Source organism: Muscardinus avellanarius (genome assembly GCF_963383645.1).
Source record: "Muscardinus avellanarius genome assembly, chromosome: 1".
NCBI lineage: Eukaryota > Metazoa > Chordata > Mammalia > Rodentia > Gliridae > Muscardinus > Muscardinus avellanarius.
Genome location: NC_137786.1, coordinates 189,752,422 through 189,757,906, shown reverse-complemented (window position 1 = coordinate 189,757,906; position 5,485 = coordinate 189,752,422). Strand labels below are relative to the sequence as shown.

Here is a 5,485-nt window from a genome sequence, read left to right as displayed (position 1 = left end):
TTGGACATTAGTAATTCAGGGCTGATGTGGCTGGAGCCTAAAGAGATACTTTTGCAATTTCACCCCTGACAGCATTGGCTTGGGCTTTGACACTTGGCCATCTCTGACTCAGAGCTGAGTTAAAGGATTAAGTCTGCTGCCTCCCATATCTGGCAGGGATGGGGATGGGTGTTGGCCACACAGGCCCAGGGAATCGCCTAGGCAGGCAGAGAGAGCTTCGCCTGGCCCTGTGGCAGGGGAGGGAACCTGGAAGTTGTTTATTGCCTGCATGCTCCCCCCCCCCCATGCTCTAAGGGCTTCACATAAGCCCACCAATCCTTGCTTACCTGGAGGCTTCAGGTCTCTACTGCCTATGACCACCCTCCAAGGGGGCTTCAGTCCCGCAGGCTCTTTGGAAGACTGCATTCTACAAGGATGCAGAGGGCAGGGAGCAGCGGGATCCTGCGGGTGAGCGTGTGTGTGTGTGTGTGTGTGTGTGTGTGTGTGTGTGTGTGTGTTGCTGAGATTGGACCCAGGATCATTATACTTCTGAGCAATGCCCCCAGCCTCACCCTATTTTATTTATTATTATTATTAAATAGGGTCTCATTAAAATGCTAAAAGCTTCACTAAGTCAGCTGAGGCTAACCTTGAACCTTTGACCTTCCTGTCTTAGCCTCCCAAGTACTGGCATTACTAGGTTCTCTGTGTCCTTGATTGAAAAAGTCACTTAAAGCTGGGTGTGGTGGTGCACGCTTGTAATCCCAGCATTTGGGAGGCTGAGATGGGAGGATCATGGTTCTCGGACAGCCTCAGCTACTACTTAGTGAGGCCCTTTGCAACTCAGCGAGACCCTGTTTCAAAATAAAGAATAAAAAATTGGGCAGGGGGTGTAGCTTGGGGGTCAAATGCCTCTGGGTTCCATCCCCAGACCCGTAAAATAAAGAAAGAAAGAAAGAAAATAAAATAAATAGCGAGGCATGGTAGCGCACGCTTTCATAATCCCAGCATTTTGGAGGCTGAGACGAGAGGATCGCGGTTCGCGGACAGCCTCAGCTACTTAGTGAGGCCCTCTGCAACTCAGTGAGACCCTGTTTCAAAATAAAGACTAAAAAATAGGGCAGGGAGTGTAGCTTGGAAGTCAAATGCCTCTGAGTTCTATCCCCAGACCCGCAAAAAAGAAAAAGTCACTTAATTTCTCTGAGGCTCAGTTTCCGTATTTGTCAAGTGAAGAGACTGGGCGAGGGTCTTTTCAGTTCTGCATCCTGGGACTTGCTCTCCTGGAGGAGAGTGACTGAGAGAGAAGAGGAAGCTTCCCCGGAATTTTTTATTTTAAAACAGGGTCTCACTGAGTTATAAAGGGCCTCACTAAGTAGCTGAGGCTGGCCACGCCTGTCTGAGCTTCCCGAATACTGGGATTTACGGACATGTACCACCACGCCTGCCTTCCGTTGAGATTTTCAGAGAGTTCACGTAGTTGTTCCCCAAATTCCAGCTTCTGTCAGTCTCACCTCCAATTCAATTATAAATCATTCGCCTTCTTCAAGACACTTCCGTGCTGTCTGCCAGAAATCTGTCTTAATAACGCTATAAATTGCAACGTCTGCGATGTGACCGGCACTCTGTGGAGTTGTGCAAAGCACAGACAGCCTGCACGGTCTTCAGCAGCACCTGCCACACCATCACATTCTCTGCCATGGGCAGAACGTGGGCTCAGGAGGTACTGGGCACCAGAAAGACCAGCTGTAGAGCTACGGTTTGGGCCCTACTCCAGAGCTTCCAATGAAGTGGGCCTGGAGTGGACCCTAAAGATACACATTTCTAACACATTTCCAGGTAAAGCAGATGCTTCTTGACTGGGACCACACATTGAGAACCACCCCTAAGCCGGGCTTGGGGCTGCTTGCTTGTAATCTCAGCATTTTCAAGGCTGAGACAGAAGGATCATGGCTCACAGACAGCCTCAGCTACTTAGCAAGGCCCTTTGCAATTCAGTGAGACCCTGTTTCAAAATAAAGAATAAAAAATGGGGCTGGAGGTGTAGCTCGGAGGTAGAATGCCCCTGGGTTCCATCCCCAGTACTGTACTGCAGAGAGAGAGAGAGAGAGAGAGAGAGAGAGAGAGAGAGAGAGAGAGAGAGAGAGAGAGAGAACCACCCCTGTAGAGTATGAGAAGAGAAAGGAGTCTTAGAGGTCATCTAGTTCCCTCCTAGCTGGCGTGGTGGGCATGCCTGTAATCCTAGTACTTGGGAAGCTGAGACCAGTGAATTGCAGGTTCAAGGCCAGCTTCAGCAATTTAGTGAGAGTCTCACTAACTTAGCAAGACTCTATTTCAAAATTTAAAAAATAAGCCGGGCGTGGTGGCGCACACTTGTAATCCCCACGCTTGGGAGGCTGAGACAGGAGGATTGCACAGGTTTGAAGCCAGCCTCAGCTACTTAGTGAGGCTTTTAGTAACTTAGTGAAGACCCTGTTTCAAAATAAAATATAAAATAGGTCTGGGAGTATAGCCCGGAGGTAGAAAGCCTCTGGGTTCCACCTCCAGTACCAAAAAAATAAATAAATAAATAAATAAATAAATAAATAAATAAATAAAACATGGCTAGGGGGGATGGTGTAGCCTGGAGGTACAGTGTCCTTACGTTCAATCCCTGGCACCCAAAGAAGTAAACAAAACCCAGATTAGGAACCCGAGGGAAAGTGACTTGTCAACATCACAGAGCTATGACCTGATTTCTCATCCAGTCCAGAATGCCTCTGGGTTCAATCCCCAGTACCAAAAAAGAAAAAGAAGGAGGAAGAACAAAAGAAGGAGGAGAAGGAAGAGGAAGAGGAAATCTTTCTGGGATGATTAATGATAATAATATCCATTCTCTTCCAAAAGTATCCTCTGGATGCCCACAATGGTGTATTCTGGCGTTATGGTTCTCAAATATAATCTGATATAAATACATTCCTAATAGCTGGTCAGCCACTGTTTAGATCTCAAAATCAAATTAAGATCTATGATCTGGGATAACAATTGCTGACCTAGGGAGAAGCATACAAAATTAAGTCCAGTTTCTTTTGGTGTCTCCTCACCAGTCTCAAAAATCAGGGATCCAGTCTTCCCCAGCTTCAGCTTATTACATAAAGAAGCAACAACCACCAGACGTCAGATCAACTTTTAGAGACAGGAGAATCGGTGGTACCAGGAGCCTGGGATGACATCATTTCGGCTATTGAGCACTCTCTATATATAGCTCTAAGTTTCATGGCCACAAGAAAGAATGATTATGGATTGTGTAATTGTCCTTGTTTAGTGAGAGGATATTTGTTCATGGATACAAACTTGTTATTCAAGAAGAAACCCATCATAGACTCTTAGATAAGGGCTCTGAGCGAGAGCAGTGTCTTCGGTGGTGGTGTAGCAAAAACTCAAGGTGAAAGCCAGCCCGAGAGGCTCCAGGGCTCAGCAGGACGGTGAATAAGAAGACAGAGGACAAATGTTTAGGGGAGGCCTGGCATCAGAAGGAAGGCAGTTTCTTTCTTAGTTAATCCAGACTGCGTGGAGGTGCAGACAGGCAAACAGAGCCAACATGGTTGTGGCCTGAAGTTGAGTTTGTCACAAAACCTATGTGACCCTTTGGAGACGCTTTGAGGAATCCCACCTCAACCAGGAACCGAAGCTGATCAGTTAAATTTACTCTGGCCAAGATCCGCAAGGCTGCTTTGGAGCTGCTGATGTTGGACGCAAAGGACCCATCGCATTTGTTCAAAGGCAACGCCCTGCTGTGGCGACTTGCCGGCCTTGAGGTGCTGGGTGAGGGTGAGATGAAGCTGGGTGACACCCTGGGCCTGACGATTGAGGGTTTCTTGGAGTGGTGCCTGCAGGCTCAGGTGTTGAAGCTGGGCCTGGCAAAGTCCATCCACCAACCATCAGCGCCATATTAGGGCCCGCAAGCAGGTGATGGACATTCCATCCTCATTGTTCTCCTGGACTCCCCAAAGCACATCGACTCCTCCCTTCATCTTTCTTATGACAGTGGTCGCCCAAGCCACGTGAAGAGGAAGAACGCCAAGAAGAGCCAGGCTGGGGCTGGAGCCAGCGACGACGAGGAGGAGGATTCAGCATGCCCTTTCTTCTAGGCTGGAGGATCGTCTAATATTCTGGTCAGATAATAAAACAAGATTGACACTTTGGAAAAATAAATAAATAAAAAAGAAGGAAGGTAGTGAGGACCACCCAGTGTCTTTCAGAGATCACTGCCATCCCAGGCCAACAGATTTGAACAGCAGTGTGCTATGAGGAGTTACACGCCCTGTGGACTTATGGTGGATGCTCTGTGTAACCTCCAGCTTCCACGCTGACAGTCATGATTTTGTTTAACTGCCCACTTTTCTTTCATACAGCCATGAGCAACTGGAGAAACCAAGCTCGCCACTTCACTCCTACCTCCAACCGGGAGGCTAGATTGATAGGTCTACATCAATTGATAGGTCAATAGGACTTGTCCCCTTGCCCGGCATTAGTCCTGGGATATGCATATACCCCAGTTCTGGCCAGTGGACACTGAGAAGTCTGCAGGAAGACTGTGGGAAGTTTCTTGGTTTCAGAGTCAGGAGAGATGCTCTCGGTTCTGCCTCTGGGTTTGGTGTGATGCCTGGAACGCTTACAGTCATCCTGCAGCTTGAGGATGAAGCCAACTCCAAAAACAGAGAGCTGGGGGGGAAAAAACCCTGAAGTCTTGATGGTATTGTTGAGATGCAGACTCCACCCTCCGGGGAACCTAGCCTACCTCTACACTTCTTATGTACAAGAGCACATTTTCTTTAAAGCAAATTTCATTCTCTGGCAACAGAAAGCACACACTGTACAAATATATGTTGGAAGGTAACTCAGTATGAGGTGCTGAGAGAAGTGGTTTTAAGTGATAACACATTTCTATTCCCATTGAGCTTATCTTACTTATAGTGGAGGAGGGCTAGCCATTAAACAACTGATTTCACAATTCATTATTTAATCATAGTAGTATAAAGTGCTACAAGGGAGAAAGTGCCTAACAGAGGCTCTGCTCTTGTCTGAAAGTGGCATATTCTTTCTTCGCTCTCTCTCCCTCTTAACTGGGCTTGTAAATTTCAGCTGTGCTTCTTGTCAGAAGGTACTTTGCATTCAGTTGCAAGTTTTGCTTCTTGGCAAAGGTTTGTGGCATCCATTTGATGACTAAAGATAGACTTTAGATAGAAGACTGATAGGCACCAAAGCTGTCGAGCTTCTGTGAACATTGCAGAGCCTAAATTGCATTCCTTTTGGGGTGGAAGGAGTCCAACCTGTGATTTGCCTAGGAGGAGCAAATCCCACTTCAACAGGCAATGCCAAAGAAATCCTGGGAAATGAGACAACTAGAAGGGGTGGGGACAGAGTCTGGGGACTGTTCACCACAACGCAGGCCAGCACTGAATGTGTGACAGACCAGTGTTATGTAAGTCATCAGTTAGTGGACTTCTGATGATAAGATAGCAAAAAC

The 5,485-nt window shown here is 47.2% G+C and overlaps 1 pseudogene across 1 annotated transcript; it reads left to right on the top strand.

Annotated features, from left to right (window-relative positions):
• Positions 1–414: 414 nt before the first annotated feature.
• Positions 415–4,106, top strand: LOC308259315 (small ribosomal subunit protein uS4-like; annotated as a pseudogene). Its single transcript has 3 exons — positions 415–447; positions 1,527–1,815; positions 3,655–4,106. The product of its transcript is annotated as a small ribosomal subunit protein uS4-like (transcript).
• The last annotated feature ends 1,379 nt before the right edge of the window (positions 4,107–5,485 follow it).